The sequence below is a fragment of the Cydia strobilella genome, chromosome 1 (assembly GCF_947568885.1).
Source record: "Cydia strobilella chromosome 1, ilCydStro3.1, whole genome shotgun sequence".
NCBI classification, from domain to species: domain Eukaryota; kingdom Metazoa; phylum Arthropoda; class Insecta; order Lepidoptera; family Tortricidae; genus Cydia; species Cydia strobilella.
This window is the reverse complement of record NC_086041.1, coordinates 8,512,472-8,530,244: the sequence shown is the minus strand read 5'-3', so window position 1 is coordinate 8,530,244 and position 17,773 is coordinate 8,512,472. Positions and strand designations below refer to the sequence as shown.

At 35.9% G+C, this 17,773-nt stretch overlaps 1 protein-coding gene across 1 annotated transcript in view; it reads left to right on the top strand.

Annotated features, from left to right (window-relative positions):
• The window catches only part of LOC134740682 (glycoprotein 3-alpha-L-fucosyltransferase A-like), a 74,245-nt gene that overhangs the window by 1,301 nt on the left and 55,171 nt on the right, over positions 1-17,773 (top strand). The gene's annotated exons all lie outside the window — the stretch shown is intronic.

Genomic DNA, 17,773 nt, shown 5'->3' with positions numbered 1-17,773 from the left:
TACCTATAGTGTAAATGACACAAAACAAACAAACGTTTCGTTCCTATGTTAGGTGCATACCGGCAGTAGGTACCGACTTTATCGTATTATATCCTTAATTAATAAGTAAGTATAGTTACACTAGTGAAAAAAGTTCGTGTTATTATTCTTATAATAAATAGTTATACCTATACTACTATTGCAGCAATTTGGGTACCTATTTGATTAAATAGGAGAGTGCATTGAGCACTGTATGTATACGTTGGCAGGCTAGGTTTTGCCATATGAGCGTGACGCAACGTAATCGATATTTTCTATTCGGAGCCACTTATCAAACATGAGTAGGTAGGCAGGTACTTAAATATAATTTCCATTGACTTGTACTTACTTCTCGAATACAGATTGTTTTCAGTGTTTTCAAATTCCTTACTGAAATAAACAAACTGCAGACGAAAAGAGACAGGTATTTGTGTGGTTTTAACAAATATCTTATTTACTAAACATTGCATTTTGTGATTTGATAAATCGTTGGGTCTACCTACTGCTATATATGACAAAAACTTGACAGCAGATTGTGCATATAGGCCAGGAAATAAAAGCTCACAAAAAATTATGTAGGGAAATGCTGGGAACACAATTTTTGACTTCGTAGCTTTGTTTGGACTAGAGGAGGTGAACATATCAAAAGTCCCCGCCCGTAACTCTAGTGCCGGAGGGGAGAGGAGAGTTTGAAGGTTCAGTTTTTCGGTTTTTTGATTATATCTCGGAAACTATGCGTCTAGTCCAAACAAAGTTACGGAGTCAAAAATTGTGTTTCTAACATTTCCCTCTATACCTTCTTATTGCTTGGCCTAATACCCACTTTATGAATGAATTCCATTGTACACTTTTGCAGTTGAGTGTACACCGTAATACCAAGTAATACCTAATAAATTGCGATTATTTGAGCCAATTTGGAAATCTGGTTTTATAATTTATTATCCTTATTTACCCAAAGATTTCACAAGTAAAGATAGGCCCGTACGCCCCGTACATATATAATGTTCTTACAACGCCCGAGCCAACACCACCGACGTAATGTGCACAAACGCCATTTGCGCACCAATTTACTGGCCTACTTCGTAGTGCCTGTAAGGCCCGCTAAGTTTAAGAAGTAGATAATATATATATAAGTAAGTCAATGTATTTACCTTTACTAAAACATGGAATACCACGGAATAAATTTAAAGGCTGTCGTCGGTTAGGGAAATCCGGGAGAAATGCCCAGGAGGGAGACTTGAACCATTTTATTTAAAAAAACCGGCCAAGTGCGAGTCGGACTCGCGCACGAAGGGTTTCGTACCATTACGCAAAAAAACAGCAAAAAAATCACGTTTGTTGTATGGGAGCCCCACTTAAATATTTATTTTATTCTGTTTTTGTATTTGTTGTCATAGCGGCAACAGCAATACATCATCTGTGAAAATTTCAACTGTCTGGCTATCACGGGAGACTGGCTATCATGAGATACAGCCTGGTGACAGACGGACAGACAGACAGACAGACATCGAAGTCTTAGTAATAGGGTCCCATTTTTACCCTTTGGGTACGGAACCCTAAAAATCATCTAATTTAGAAAATCATTCTATTCATTTTCTTCAACGTTGGGTATAATTTAGTTCTAATCTAAGTTTCGCCTCCCCATAAAGATAACCAATTAGGATGCATTTTAGATTCCTTATCTTAGTTTGCAAATGCCGGCCGTCACAAAAACAATAGACGGCAATAAACTTTACGTGAGCTAACCTTTTTTTTCAACACCTACATTTTTAAGTGCCATGCTATTGGTTATCACTTTTATGTTATCGCCTAACCGCCTGCAAGACGTTTAAACGATTTTTGCCCTTAAGGTGGTTCACCGCGAATGTCCCCGATTGTACAATTTTTAACGGTTGACTATAAATCATAATTTTAATTCGGTAGCTCTAACTAACTGAGCCTCTTCGGCCCCGGTTAATCTTTCCATCAATGTTGTTGTGTGTACACGACATGCACGTAAAGCGCGCTCCAGACTACGCGGCGCGAAGCCGCGAACGCGAGTGTGGAGTGACTGGAGTCGATTTCGCTGATTACGAACTAGACTCCAGACTCGCGTTCGCGGCTTCGCGCCGCGACTCGCGCAGGAGTGTGGTGTGGAGGGCCCTTAACGTAGTGTCAGTCTGTCAGAGGGGTTAGAGCGACTGGGCTGGTGGTTCAGAAGGTCACGAGTTCGAATCTTGCTCGAAGCGGCGGATTTTTCGTTTCTCTTTCATTTACATTACAAATAATTTTAATCTCGATTATTTCAACAGCAAAGTGATCGACTTAGTACAAAATTAGGTCAGATATGTATATTGCTAATATATTTGGAAATAGATCTAAGTTCTTAAACTCATACTTTGTTTGCATTTTTTTCAACGGATCTACGCTGATATTTTGTAAAACAGATGATACGTTTGCGAATAAACTTCCAAACGCGAGACATTGTTTCTAAAAGGTTTATGGCATTTGTACATAACATAATCGTAAACAACTTTAACTATAGCTATACTTAGGTTTCACATAGAACCTTGTTCCATGTCGTATTATTGTTCAATTGCAATTTTTGACTTGGCGTTGATGCCAGTTTATTGACGTGGCGGCGAAAAGGTTAAATAACAACGCGTTTTCACCAAAACGTTACGTATAACCATGTACAACTAGTTTCAACTAGGAAAAATGAGCTTATATATACATCATAATATAATATACTTGTTTCCGTTTTCTACCATCAAAATTGTAAAGTCAAGCACGCGTAAAACATCCGAGTACCTACTTACGTAAACTAAACCCACTTTCAGCACCGTCGGCTTCTTACATAGAGAAGGGGCTTTTTGCAAAAGGGCAAAGAGACATTTTCAATATATCTACGCCCTAACTGCTCGATCACCTAAATACATGACATTATAATACAAGAATAAAATTACTCTTTATGTATTATTTCGAAATGTAAATATGTATCTATAGGTACATATGATTTTTTCTAAATTACCTACAGCATAAACGGTTTGCCTATTGTTGAATGACCATGATTCATAAAATTTATATCCAGGTGTGTAATGATTTGTTAAGTTGTTACGGTTGTTGAATTATTACAAATTGGTTTTCACCACACCAGCTGGTAAAGGCTCTCTTGATTGTTCAAAAACTAATGACAAAAGTTGCGTTTTATCCACATGTGTGGCAAAGTAATCTGATGCTAATTTTGAGTTGTTTCCTTATGCCCTGGCTGGTGGGTTTTCACCTTTAAATAATTATTTTGAATGATAAATAAGTAATAATGTTCATTTGGATTTGATTCAGTTTAATTTTGTTTGATTTATTTTACAGTTAGTATTTTCCTTGCCTTGGTGTGGTGAAAAATTGTGTGTTTCATTCGGTGGCAAAATTTGTTTAACCCACGTGCCTTAAAACCCTCGCAACGCTCAAAATTCCACTTTCGAACCAATCGCTACAGTCGCTACGGTCGTGGTTCAATTTTGGAATCTTTCGCTTGTTCGGGTATCAATATTAGCACGAGCAGTTAAACAACAACTTTGCCCCCCTGTAAAATAAATAACTATTGTCGTTACTTCATACTTAATTTCAGGGCGATAATTTACAAAGTCCGCTATAATACATCAGGCGAACCATATTTAATATATCTGGATATGCATTTAGGAATATGTATATTGATTAAACAAAATACCTATTTATATTATACGCAGGCGTCTAACACAACAGTACATTATAAAACGTTTTGAAAATATCCACAAGCATTAATGTGAAACTGTTGAAATAATTAGTTAATAAGTTGAAATAATAAGTGAGCATAGAACATTATGCAGCAATAGATATCAGTTGGGACGGTTAATCATTTGTTAATCAAATCAAATCAAATGTTTTATTCGTGATAAACTTACATACAAAAGTATACTAAAGCTATAGGAACTTATAAAATAGGTAGGAGTTGAAGTTTACCACGAAATGGTCTCGCCTCAGCATAATGCTGACCCGAAGGTCAGCGCTGATCTTCCGGCGGGACCATTTTGGGTCACGATCCGATCTTAATAATTATACAACGCATGAAATTTCAAACTACGAAGTTTCAAGCCCCTAACTGAAAAAAAAATGTTCTCGATAAGTATAATCCCTCTCATCTCTCTTGGAAGATATTCAAGTCCACTATTGTAAATGTTCGCTCCCGATTACAAACTTCAAAAACGGTGAAATCAGTTTTCGACTATTTTAATATAATGCCCTTTTACCAAGTTTCAAGTTCCTAGCTTAAAATAAAACATGTACCACATATAAACTTACATCCCTTTTTAACCCCCTTAGGGGTTGAATTTTTAAGAACGTTGAAATATTTTTTTTATAATCTTATACAATGCCTTTCTAAGAAGTTTCAAAGCATTTTGTAATAGATTCAAACTTTCAACCCCTTTTTAAACCTGTTGGGGGATGAATATTTAAAAACGCTGAAATTACTTTTCTTGTATTCCAATAATATGCCTTAATACAAAGATTCAAGTCCCGCACTCAAAAAAATGTTTGATCTCCATACAAAATTTAAACCCCTTTTTTTTCACCTGAATTTTCAAAAATGTTAAAAATGGTTCTTTTCTCTTTTAATTACATATCTTTCTACGAAGTTTCAAGTACCTAGCTTAAAATAAAATTAAGACCCCTACAAACTCTCAACCCCTTTTTAACCACTTTAGGCGATGAATTTTTAAAAGCGCTGAAATGACATTTCTTGTATTTTAATAATATGCCTTTATACAAAGATTCAAGTCCCGCACTCAAAAAAATGTTTGACCTCCATACAAACTTTAAACCCCTTATTCACCACCTTAGGGGATGAATTTTCAAAAACGCTGAAATTAGTTTTCTTGTATTTTAATAATATATCTTTTTACGAAATATCAAATGGCTTGCTTAAAATAAAACGAACCCCATACTAAATGTTCATCCCCTTTTTATCCTCCGTAGGGGTTAAATTTCTCAAAATCGTTTCTTATCTCTTGTACACATTATAAATGTAACCAGGCCGCGTAGCCAACATGCCAATCGCTTACGCCCCGTAGCGATCGAAACGCAACTGTCACTGTCACACTAATATGGAAGAGTGATAGAGAGACATAAAGCGTTTCGTTGTCGAAGCGATAGCGATTGTCACCTTGGCTAGGCCGGCTGGTGTGCAAATTTCTACTTTCTATCTTTTGTAGTTTCGTCTGCGTTAATGAATCAGTCAGTCAGGACACTCAGGACACACGCATTTATATATAGAAGATGTGGTGTGGTGTGGTGGTGTGAAATGATAGCTAGGTCAATAAAGTTTACAACACGGTAAAGGATGACATACATTGCGTATTTACTTACCTATTATCTGACTCCAGATTAAGAGTCTTTATCGTTTGTTGACGGACATTAAAAATTTATTATCCTACACGATGCAAAAATATTTTATACTCTTATCTCATCAATAACCTTGTCCTAATCATTTAATTCAATTTTTTTCCAAAAATATGCTTATTCATAGAAAAAAATATATATGTTTATTAAAATCAAATTTGCATATAATTTAGGTTAATCTGATGATACAGAATAATCCCACTTTTTCATGCTCGGACAACTGATTATCTATTAATAGACCTGTACCGCTGGCTATATTTTGACCCCTAGGTTATAAAAATATTAAAGTCAATTCTGTTTTCGCTTATGAATACTTTGTTAAGATGTAAATCTTACATTTTGTTTTGTGTCATATATATAATTTGCTTTTCTAGTAATTTGTTATTTTGTGGTAATTATTTTTTATTTTGAATTATCTTGGAGAAAAAAATATTCGAGAGAAAACATGTAACTGTGTTGCATTTAGGATAGTGTTTTTAGTGTGAAAACATAGTTTGTGTCAATTACGTCCACTGCAATCTGATACTATGTCATAATATTCTAAATGACACAAAAAAAAATTAGAGTTAAAAAAAATTACTTAGGTCGAATTTAATCGTTTAAATAGGTCCATTAAATGATTTTGTGTCTTATTAAGGCATAGCTTCATAAGATATTTGATGATTTTGTTGTAACAGGCTGTCACCGTTACAAAAGAATATTAAAGATATTAGAGTTTACATCTTATTAATTTGAAATGCGGGATAAATAAGATGTATGAATTTGTGTCACTTGCATCCACTGCATAAACAAATATTACAAAAATATTATTTGCGTTCAAACGAAGCTAGCGGGCGGTCTGAATGGGCAACGGAGGCCGTGCAGGGTGGGGCCCCGGCGTGACCTTGCCGTACGCAACGCATGTTTACTTCGCCTGTGCGCCAAATTAACGCAACTTATTCAAAGAAGTTACGCAAACAACACAACAACAAGCAACAAGCAAGCAAAGAATGCGTCGAATTATCTTTTACCTATTTAAAACTTATAGATATTGTACAATGTCACCATTATGCAAAAGAACTGTAAGTACATGTTTGATTTGCGAGCGAGCTGGCAACATTGCGCAGGGAAATCTTAAAAATATCGCGTTTACGTGAACGCCACATACATTTGTGACAGTGATAGGGAAAAGGTACCACTAAAGTAAAATTTGGTTATTAATACCGTGACTTTCTTTCATTCTTTGATAAAAAAAATTGCTATTTATGCAACAAGTGCGGAAATCATCTTTACGCACGTATATCATATAATGTTTTACTATGCATTGTGCGAGTAAATAAAAAAACATATCATGGCAAATAAGTTTAATTATTAAAAGGAGTGTTTTAAATCGACACGAGTTGCGAATTACCTATTCGCACGTGTATCGTACGTTTTACAGTACATATGGCCCTTTAAACTTTCGACATATGCACGGTAAGTGCTCTTTTCCGCACTAGTGCGAGAAAGTAGCACCATATGTACTGTAAAAAAAAATTGAAAACAAAAAGCACTAGTGCGGAAAAGCAGTACTTTCCGCACGATATGGCTCCGTAGGAAACGCACTTTTCGAGCACATGCATTGTAAAAAAAAATATAGGACTGTATCTCCTAAACCATGCGTCGTAGCGCAAAAATAATAAAATTTTCGTTCCCCTTTATGTAACCCAAAAGTAATACATGAAAAATACAATGAAAAAGAAACAAAATCTTTATAGGGCTGTATTAGCTGTATCTCCTAAATCAATTTTTCGTTCCCCTTTAAGAAACCCTTAATTAATACTTAAAAAAAAAAACAAAAAAAACAGGAAAAAATCTTTATAGAGCTATATCTCCTAAACCGTGCGTGGTAGCGCAAAAAGAACAAAATTTTCGTTCCCCTTTACGGAACCCCAAAATAATATACAAAAAACACAATGAAAAAAAAAACAACAAAAAAAATCTTTATAGGGCTGCATCTCCTAAACCGTGCATCGTAGAACAAAAATAATCAAATTTTCGTTCCCCTTTAAGAAACCCTTAATTAAAACTTAAAAAAAAAACAGGAAAAAAAACTTTATAGAGCTATTATAGCTATATATATATATAGATATAATATCTCCTAAACCGTGCGTGGTGGCGCAAAAATAATAAAATTTTCGTTCCCCTTTATGCAACCCATAATTTATATTTAAAAAAAAAACCGCAAAATTAAAAAAAAAATCATTATAGGGCTGTATCTCCTAAACCATGCGTCGTAGCGCAAAAATAATTAAAAAAAAACCCCTTTAAGAAACCCGTAATTAATACTAAAAAAAACAAAAAAAACCAGGAAAAAAAACTTTATAGAGCTGTATCTCCTAAACCGTGCGTGGTACCGCAAAAACAATAAAAAATTTCGTTCCCCTGTATGCAACCCATAATTTATATTTAAAAAAACGCAAAATTTAGAAAATAAATCTTTATAGGGCTGTATCTCCTAAACCATGCGTCGTAGCGCAAAAATAATAAAATTTTCGTTCCCCTTTATGCAACCCATAATTTATATTTAAAAAAAAAACGCAAAATTAAAAAAAAAAAAACATTATAGGGCTGTATCTCTTAAACCATGCGTCGTAACGCAAAAATAATTTAAAAAACCCCTTTAAGAAACCTGTAATTAATACTTAAAAAAAAAAAACAAAAAATCAGGAAAAAAAACTTTATAGAGCTGTATCTCCTAAACCGTGCGTGGTACCGCAAAAACAATAAAATTTTCGTTCCCCTTTATGCAACCCATAATTTATATTTAAAAAAACGCAAAATTTAAAAAAAAAATCTTTATAGGACTGTATCTTCTAAACCATGTGTCGTAGCGCAAAAATAATAAAATTTTCGTTCCCCTTTATGAAACCCCAAAGTAATGTACAAAAAACACAAAGTAAAAAAGAGAAAAAGAAAAAAAAACAATAAAAAAAACTTTATAGGGCTGTATCTCCTAAACCATGCGTCGTAGCGCAAAAATAATAAAATTTTCGTTCCCCTTTATGCAACCCATAATTTATATTTAAAAAAAACGCAAAATTTAAAAAAAAAAATATTATAGGGCTGTATCTCTTAAACCATGCGTCGTAGCGCAAAAATAATTTTAAAAACCCCTTTAAGAAACCCGTAATTAATACTTTAAAAAAAAACAAAAAAAAAAACAGGAAAAAAAAACTTTATAGAGCTGTATCTCCTAAACCGTGCGTGGTACCGCAAAAACAATAAAATTTTCGTTCCCCTTTATGCAACCCATAATTTATATTTAAAAAAACGCAAAATTTAAAAAAAAAATCTTTATAGGGCTGTATATCCTAAACCATGCGTCGTAGCGCAAAAATAATACAATTTTCGTTCCCCTTTATGAAGCCCCAAAATAATATACAAAAACACAAGAAAAAGAAAGAAAAAAATAATAACAAAAAAACTTTATAGGGCTGTATCTCCTAAACCGTGCATCGTAGCGCAAAAATAATCAATATCCGTTCCCCTTTAAGAAGCCCCTAATTAAGATTTTAAAACGCAAAAAAGAAAAAGAGAAAAAAATCATTTTAGGGCTGTATCTCCTAAACCGTGCGTCTTAGCGCAAAAATAATAAAATTTTCGTTCCCTTTTATGAAACCCCAAAGTAATAACAAAAAACGCAATGACAAAAAAAACAAAAAAAAAACAAAAAAACTTTAGGGATGTATCTCCTAAACCGTGCATGGTAGCGAAAAATAATCAAATTTTCGTTCCCCTTAAGAAGCCCTTAATTAAGATTTAAAAATGTAAAAAAGAAAAAGAAAAAAATCTATATAGGGCTGTATCTCCTAAACCGTGCGTCGTAGCGCAAAAATAATCAACTTTTCGGTCCCCTTTATGTAACCATTAATTTATACAAAAAAAAACGCAAAAAAAAAGAGTTTTTTTTTATAGGGCTTGATCTCCTAAACCATGCGTCGTAGCGCAAAAATAATTAAATTTTCGTTCCCCTTTATGAAACCCCAAAGTAATATACAAAAAACACAATGTAAAAAAGAAAAAAAGAAAAAACAATAAACAAAACTTTATAGGGCTGTATCTCCTAAACCGTGCGTCGTAGCGCAAAAATAATCAAATTTTCTTTCCTCTTTATTCAACCCTTAATTTATATTTAAAAAAAACGCTTTCACTAAACTGCTGTAGCTCGGAAACTTAGAATCCACAAAGGGGACTTTACTAAATTATGACACATATTAAAGCCTGACCAGTAATATATGATCATTGTCAAGAGGGCGCTGTTCATTCTCATGTATAGGGTGACAGTTCAGTATAGTATGAAAAAATATTGTATGTAATGAACATCATCATCAATGTAATTAATGTTGCTTGCCACGCTTAAACATAACAAAAATCACAATAAATTGCGTCTTAAAATAAACTTAAAAAGTCTACTAAAAATCGAAACAAAAGTAATTTTTAAGTCGCTGATGTGACATTCTCAATCAAAAGGTAGGTACCACTTTGTCGTTTACCATAAAGACGAAATTTGATTATATCTTTATACAAATAACCTGTCAGAGAAAGTGGTACCTTTTGATTAGGAACGTCACAAATGTTGGTCAGTATGAGGAGTGCAGCCTACAGTTTATTTTTAATTATATTTATATACCTACTACGGTAAGATTGATAAGACAATGTAATTATGCCTCCGAATGAAATAAATACACTGTATCGCAAAACTAAGTGGCGAGACAGCTCATAATGCCATCTCTTGGTTGGTCTTAACAAGGGTAAAGGAGATAGTATTAAGATCTCAGTCGCCAGCTGATATTGCGGCAAGTATAATAAGCACCCCACCCGCGTAGGTACCCTTCCCCGCGCACGCCCTTCTTGCTCAATTGAGTTTTATTTTGCCAGATAGTAAAAAAACCGTGGATCAAAATGACCCAAATTATGAATGATGTCTCAATGTGGTATTATAATATTGTAGACGTAAACTTAATAATATGAAATTTTTTTTGTGGCAGATACAGGGTGTTAATTAGAAAAAAATTTTTTTTAAATAAAAGCGGTGGATGAATTTGACACAGATTTGTTTGAATAACATATAACAATGTTCTGTAAAGTACAACACTTCACTTACCGACTCTAATATTTTTTTAGGCGTTTTAGGATCAATATTAGGTATTTATTAAATGCCATTATACCCGTGGATGAAAATGACACAAAATGCGTGTGTACGTCGGAAGCCACTTTGCCTTTACAAGGAAACAAAGAATTTCGTCTCGAATATTTTTTTTACAGAATGCTGATTGAAAAAAGAAATACCTAAATTTCTACCTAAGCAAATACCTAGGATGACACAAAATATTATTTTTAGGTTTAGTATATGGTCTGGAAACTATATATAAAAAATAAGCAACATTAATATTCTTATAACCTCAGAAGTTATTGGTACAGGTCTATAATTCTTCTTCATCATCAACAAATTGGTTTGGTAACAACATTTCTAATGCAGTTGCACTGAACGACGTCATCTTCTTTGGGACCTTTATTCTGATACTACTCATGTACGGATCTGATGTTAATAATAACCGATTAAGCACGTCCAGGTTACAGGTTTTGCGGGAACACTTTCTTGCAAAGTTTCTGCAATACCGGCTAAAGTGTTTGTTCCTCTCGATTGGCAATATGGCATGTTTCGCCACAAGAGGCCCGTGAATAAGTACTATGTGTACTGTAGGTGACATCGGGTGCCAGTGGTAGAGTTTAACATATAGCTTTACTTTCTCACGGCAGAATATTGAAAACTTATCGACGTCGATCTTGAATACACTGCAGAGAACTTCTAAAATTACGGGTGACTCCCATGAACATGATGCATGTAACTGCGTCGAAATATCGGGAGCTCACAAATAATACAAAAGGTAATCACGGTCTATATCCCGGTCAATATAAGTCTAGTGAAACTAACCGTGAATCATTCAAAACTCTAATTCTAAAATTACAGCCAATCACGTGATTTTTTGGAAGGAAAACTAATTTTGTTTTGTGAGCTTTTTTCCACTTCTTTCTTATTTCACTTTACATATAAAAACAACAAAATAGTTATTTGTTTTACAAGGGGGCAAAGTTGTTGTTTAACCGCTCGTGCTAATATTGATACCCGAGCAAGCGAAAGATCCCAAAATTTAACCACGAGCGTAGCGAGTGGTACAAGAATTGGAATCGCGAGCGTTGCGAGAGTTTTAAGGCACGAGGGGCAAACAAACTTTGCCTCCGAGTGAAACACAAAACTTTTCACTACACCAACGCGAGGAAAATACTCACTATGAAATACCAAAAAAATCAAACCAAATCAAATCCAAATGAACGTAATAAAAAAAATATCATTTAAAATCATCATTTAAAAGTCAATTCTACCAGCTAAAATAAGAAAACAACTTAACATTTGCATCCTGATTACTTTGCCCCACATGTGGATAAAATGCAACTTTCTCATTAGTTTTTAAACAATCAAGAGGGCCTTTACCAGCTGATGTGGTGAAGAAATCTTTTTCTAAGGGAAAGCTCTGTTGGTTGACATGGTCATTTTCTACCAAATCAAACATAAAATAAATATTTAAGTGGGGCTCCCATACAACAAACGTGATTTTTTGCCGTTTTTAGGGCTCCGTACCTCAAAAGGAAAAAACGGAACCCTTACAGGATCACTCGTGCGTCTGTCTGTCTGTCCATCTGTCACAGCCTATTTTCTCAGAAATTACTGGAGCAATTAAGTTGAAATATGGTACACATATGTAAGCTTGTGACCCAAAGATGGACATGTAACGTAAATAAATTAATTTTAAACATGAGAGCCACTTTTATAGTAAATGAGAAAATTAAAAAATAAAGTTTTTCAAACTATATCGTGTTACATATCAAATGAAAGAGCTTATTCTGAGTATCTCAAATATATATATTTTATAATTATAGGATAAACAGTTTAGAAGTTATTCAAGAAAAAAGGCAAAAAAGACCATTTCACCCTTATCTCCGAAACTACTTGGGTCTAAAATTTTGAAAAAAATACACAAAATAGTTCATTACCTATAGATGACAGGAATACCTATAGTTGGTCAAACCAATTTGTCAGTCAGTAACAACCAGGAAAATTATACCCACCTTATACCTTCTGGATGTGGTAGATGAAATCTTGTCCTCACATGATGTAGGCAAAGGAACAATATTGGCCCTATTGGATTTTTCCCGTGCGTTTGACTGTATCAATACATCTACCCTTCTATCTAAATTAGCATATTATGGTTTCAGTGATAGCTCGATAAAGTGGTTCGCAAGCTATATGAGTAATCGATCGCAATTTGTCAAAGTGCATGGCACAGACGGCTCAACCGTTACGTCAGGATTACTTCCAGTATCTAGAGGGGTGCCGCAGGGCTCTATTCTGGGGCCAGTGTTGTATAGTCTCTACAGTGCAGATATCGTACATAACATAAAACATTGCAAATTCCATATCTATGCCGATGACCTACAGCTTTTCATATCATTCAAACCAGAAGACATGCAACAAGCTGTCGATAGACTAAACGAAGACCTGCACCGCATTGACAGTTGGTCAGAAAAGAACAGTTTGGTACTTAACCCGACGAAATCTAAGTTCCTCGTTTTGGGCTCAAAAAAACAAGTAAACCGAATTACAGCTGCTAATCCTCATGTCAATATCTCAGGCAAACATGTGGAGATGGTTTCGGAAGCCCGCAACCTGGGCCTGCTTATGGATAGCTCTCTGCACTTTGAAAACCACATCTTAGAAACTGTCAGAAACTGTTTCTATAGACTGACAGTCCTTTACCGGGTTCGTAACTATCTTAGTGTAGACATGCGTGTGAAATTGTGCGACACACTCATCCTATCCAAGCTTAACTACGCGGATACGGTGTATGGTAACTGCTTACTCTCTCGTACTAAGAAAATCGTTCAACGGCTGCAAAACGCCTGCACACGTTTTTGTTTTCCAATACCCCCACGATCCCATATTACTCCGTATCTCAATATGAACAAGCTTTTAAATATGGATGGTCGACGTACCCTACATTTTGCCACACTCTTATTTGGTATTTGCAACAGCAAGAAACCCACATATTTGCATGATAAGATGGTCTTCTACCAGCGTCGTATTAGACGTGTTCCCCGACTGGTTTGCCCAAGGCACAATACTGCTGCATTTCGTGGCAGTTTTCGTTATGCTGCCACGAAATGCTGGAACAACCTTCCACCTCCTATTTGGGAGAGCATGACTGTTAGTAGGTTCAAGTCTAAACTGAAAACACACCTAATAGCTCAACAAGGTATTGCTGCCTAAGGGCATCATTCTACATAGCTCCAGTTCCTAAATATTACTAACCCCCAAGTCTATTTCTAGTTACCGCAATATAATGAATTTATATGTATAATACGTGTATAAAATTGTGTAATGCACGGAACCCTTGGAACGCGAGTCCTACTCGCACTAGGCCGGTTCTTTTGCTTAATGGTACGGAAACCTTCGTGCGCGAGTCCGACTCGCACTTGGCCGGTTTTTTAGTTTAGTCATTTAGATACCTAGTTACCACCACAAAAGAACATTTTGAACCACAACAGGAAAATACACAATTTATTAGGTTTACATATTTATACCTACTAATAAATTGTGTCGTTTTCAATCAAAAGGTACCACATTGTCGCTTGCCATAAGGACGCGCTGACGTTATTCGTATAAAGATACAATCCAATTTCGTCCTTATGGTAAGCGACAATGTGGTACCTTTTGATTGAAAACGTCATAATTATGAAGTATTATCTGGGAGCACGGGAGTGCCCCCGCCAAGTCGAGCAAAACAGAGAGGCACGTCCGTCCGTACCATCCTTTTCTCGAAGCCACTCAGGCCATTTTCAACGTTCTGTAAATAATAATGAGTAAAAATCGTGAAAGTTTAAATCAGTGTAATTTTATGATAGCTAAAGCTAGAACCTTGAATTTTCAATGACGTATAGAGCATATAACATGATTTAGATATATTCTCAATAACATGTAATTTGAACATGTAGTTTAAGAATTATTCCACGTCAAAAATCCTTAGTTTTGTCCATTGAAGTATAATGTAGTAATAATAGCTCAATGGTTTTGTCACTGACACACTCACTTACGATCATCATAATTCTAAGGTACTTCTAGCAGACCCACAAGCTCCAAATTTGAAACGTAATTAGTTTTTAGCTTATTAAGTCAATAAAAACTTAAAAATACGGCAATATCAGTCACGTTTTAAACACTTAATAACTGCACAAGTAAGTTTGTAATCCTATATAAATATATGCGATAACAAAGTTATGTTTGCAGATCCTACAATTAGTGGGTATAGGTACACTACGTTTTAAGGAGCCCACTGACTATCAGTCCGCCGGACGATATCGGCCTGTCAGTTGCTCGGAACTGTCAAATTTTTGTTCTAACTGACAGGCCGATATCGTCCGGCGGACTGATAGTCAGTGGGCCCCTTTACGATGTAAGTATGAATGAAGATGTGTATAATTATGATATGTGTATACATAGTATTAGTATGGTATGAGTACGAGTACACGAAAAGAAGGACTGCCTACAAAAAGAGATGAGATCCCATCAAAAACATTACATGTAAAAAGATGCAAGTCTCGCAACGCAGTTCTTCTACTACAAAAAAGTTTTGAGATGTAATGTGGAACCAAGTCGGTTATTTTAGTCAGTGCCAGGGGGTGTTATAACCGTAACAATATTAGATACCTTTATATTTTTAATACATACCTATATAATGACTTGAATGAATTCTAAATTATAGAATCTTTCGCTTGCACGGGACTCTGACTCAAAGTAAGCACTTGAAGAAATATCAAACTTTGCTCTCTTGTTGTACAATAGTTATTTGTGCAACAAGAGGGGAAAGTTGGTTTTTCTTGCGAGTGTTTATTTTGAGTCCCGAGAAAGCGAAAGATTTTATAATTGAATCACGAGCGAAGCGAGTAATTCTAAGTTAGAATCTTGAGCGTAGCGAGGGATTCAAAAACACGAGATGTAAAATAACTTTTTCAATTCAATTTATTTATTTATTTCAGGCAAATGCCCATATAATTTGTTAGTAATACAGTTAACTTAATCTTAATATGCTAATGTTAGTAAACACACATTAAATTACAAATAAAAATATACATCACATTTAACTATTTACATAATGAAGACTGCCACATTCCAAACACTACCGCTGTACATGCAACAGCATCCAGTGGTGTTGGAACGGGCAGTCTAGCCTCTCGGCCAGCACACGCAACAGACTGTTGGAGCTACCGCGCAACCGCCGCATCAGTGAGGCAGTACGCTTACGCATTATGGCCTGGAATCCATCAGTTCGAGCCTCCGCAAACATCTGATGCACTGCAGAAGCGCGGCAGACCCAAAAGTACCCTAAACCCATTATTATATTGTACTCTCAAGGTGTTGAGAGTACTCTGCGTATATCTTACCCACAGGCTGCAAGTGTAGAAGCTCTTATTTTGACTTCTTTTGTACACCGTGCAAACCTGCGGGCAAGCATATTACAACGCACAGCCATGGAGCGTCTCTCCCTTTCCACGTCTATGCCATCTGAGAGGTCCGCAGTCACCTAATGGCCCAAGTATTTGAACTCTGACACTTGTTTGAGCTCACTGCCGTACAAGTAGACGGGGGGTACTGTCTCACAAGTACCACCACGCGGCTTAAAAACAAGAAGCTCGCTCTTGGTTATATTATACTTGAGCCCATGTGCAACTGCGTACCTCTCACATATCCCGAGCAGCTTAGTGCACTAATCGATGGACTCAGCAACACCATGTCATCAGCATAACTGATGTTATTGAAGCTTACGCCATCAATTGAACAACCGACCTAGGCATTGCTGAGCTCACCGATTAATCCGTTCACATACTTCACATATAGGTTGAACAGCTTTGGCGAAGTTAACCCCCCCCCCCCCTGAAGAACACCGCAATTCAACCTATATGCGTCAGATAACTCTCCTGCCCACCTAACACAGTTTGTTTGGTTGGCATACCAAAACTTAAAAAGTTGTATTATTTCAGGCGGCAGATCTGTCTCACGACGCAACTTGTGCCACAACACTTCATACGAGACCATATCGAAAGCCTTCGTTAAATCTAAGAAACACGTTACGCATAGACCGGCGTTTTTCTATCCGTGTAGTACCGAACGGCGTGCTTGAGGCACAGCACAGCGCGGTTTCCGTCGATAGCCCGGGTTTGAAACCGAACTGAGCATCGTGGAGCTGCAGGTGCTTAGTTAAAAGACCATCAAGCAAGCCGTCCAGCACTTTGGCAACAGTGGTGGCTAACGATATAGGTCCGGACTAGGTGCCTCTCGTTTTGCACATTTAATTTTTCACTCAGTAGTGAGAACATATTAAAGGTTAAAATGTATTTAGAATTACACAGAATAATACAGAAAAACAAAAAAAAAAACGAATTTGTAATAGAAGTATGAAGTGGCAATTCATGGCCTTCAGTCAATTAAAAAGCTACTTTGTTTCCCTCCCTGGAGTGAGGAAAGTAGGCTTTTCGAGCTGCTGGAGTGAAAATAACTATTTTGTCAAGCTGTTAGAAAATGGTACTTTTGACGCGTAGTTTGACCCAATTTGCAAAGTCTTCGCCGTCAGCGCGCTCTGCAATATTGGGACATACAATTGCTGCTTTTCGGTTCGTTACTTGTTCACTTATTTAGAAAATCGCTCGGATATATATATATATATATACTAGCTTTTGAGATTACTTTGCTTCACTTGGTTGTCACTAAATGGGATCCAGACGGAACAATTTTTTGCACAATCTGATTAAATTGTGTGGTGCAGACGCATAAATGAAGTTCAAGGACATGGCTCGCCTATCCCACTATTAGGAAGAATAGCGGAAGCCGCTCGACACCAATTTCAAAGGAATACCGCAAATCGATGTACAGGTTAGCCGTTTGGCACACACATACTAGAGGCCAAAACAAATTTGGTGGTAAAACATTATTTTTTTTGTATGGAAAAAAAAATTTTTTTTTCCAAAACCTATCGAGTGTGGTATCATACGAAAGGGCTTTTTGAGGCGATTCTAAAAATATATCATATCGTTACATCTCGGGCATTGTTTTTTAATTAAAACAAAAAGAATTTTCGAAACATACCAAGTTTGGGCTCCTCCAGACACGATATGGCTGATTTTTTTTGTACAATATACCACAAATGATACGTGATATCCTCATGCCTAACCCCAAGAAAGCAATTTTGAAAATAATATTTCATTTCAT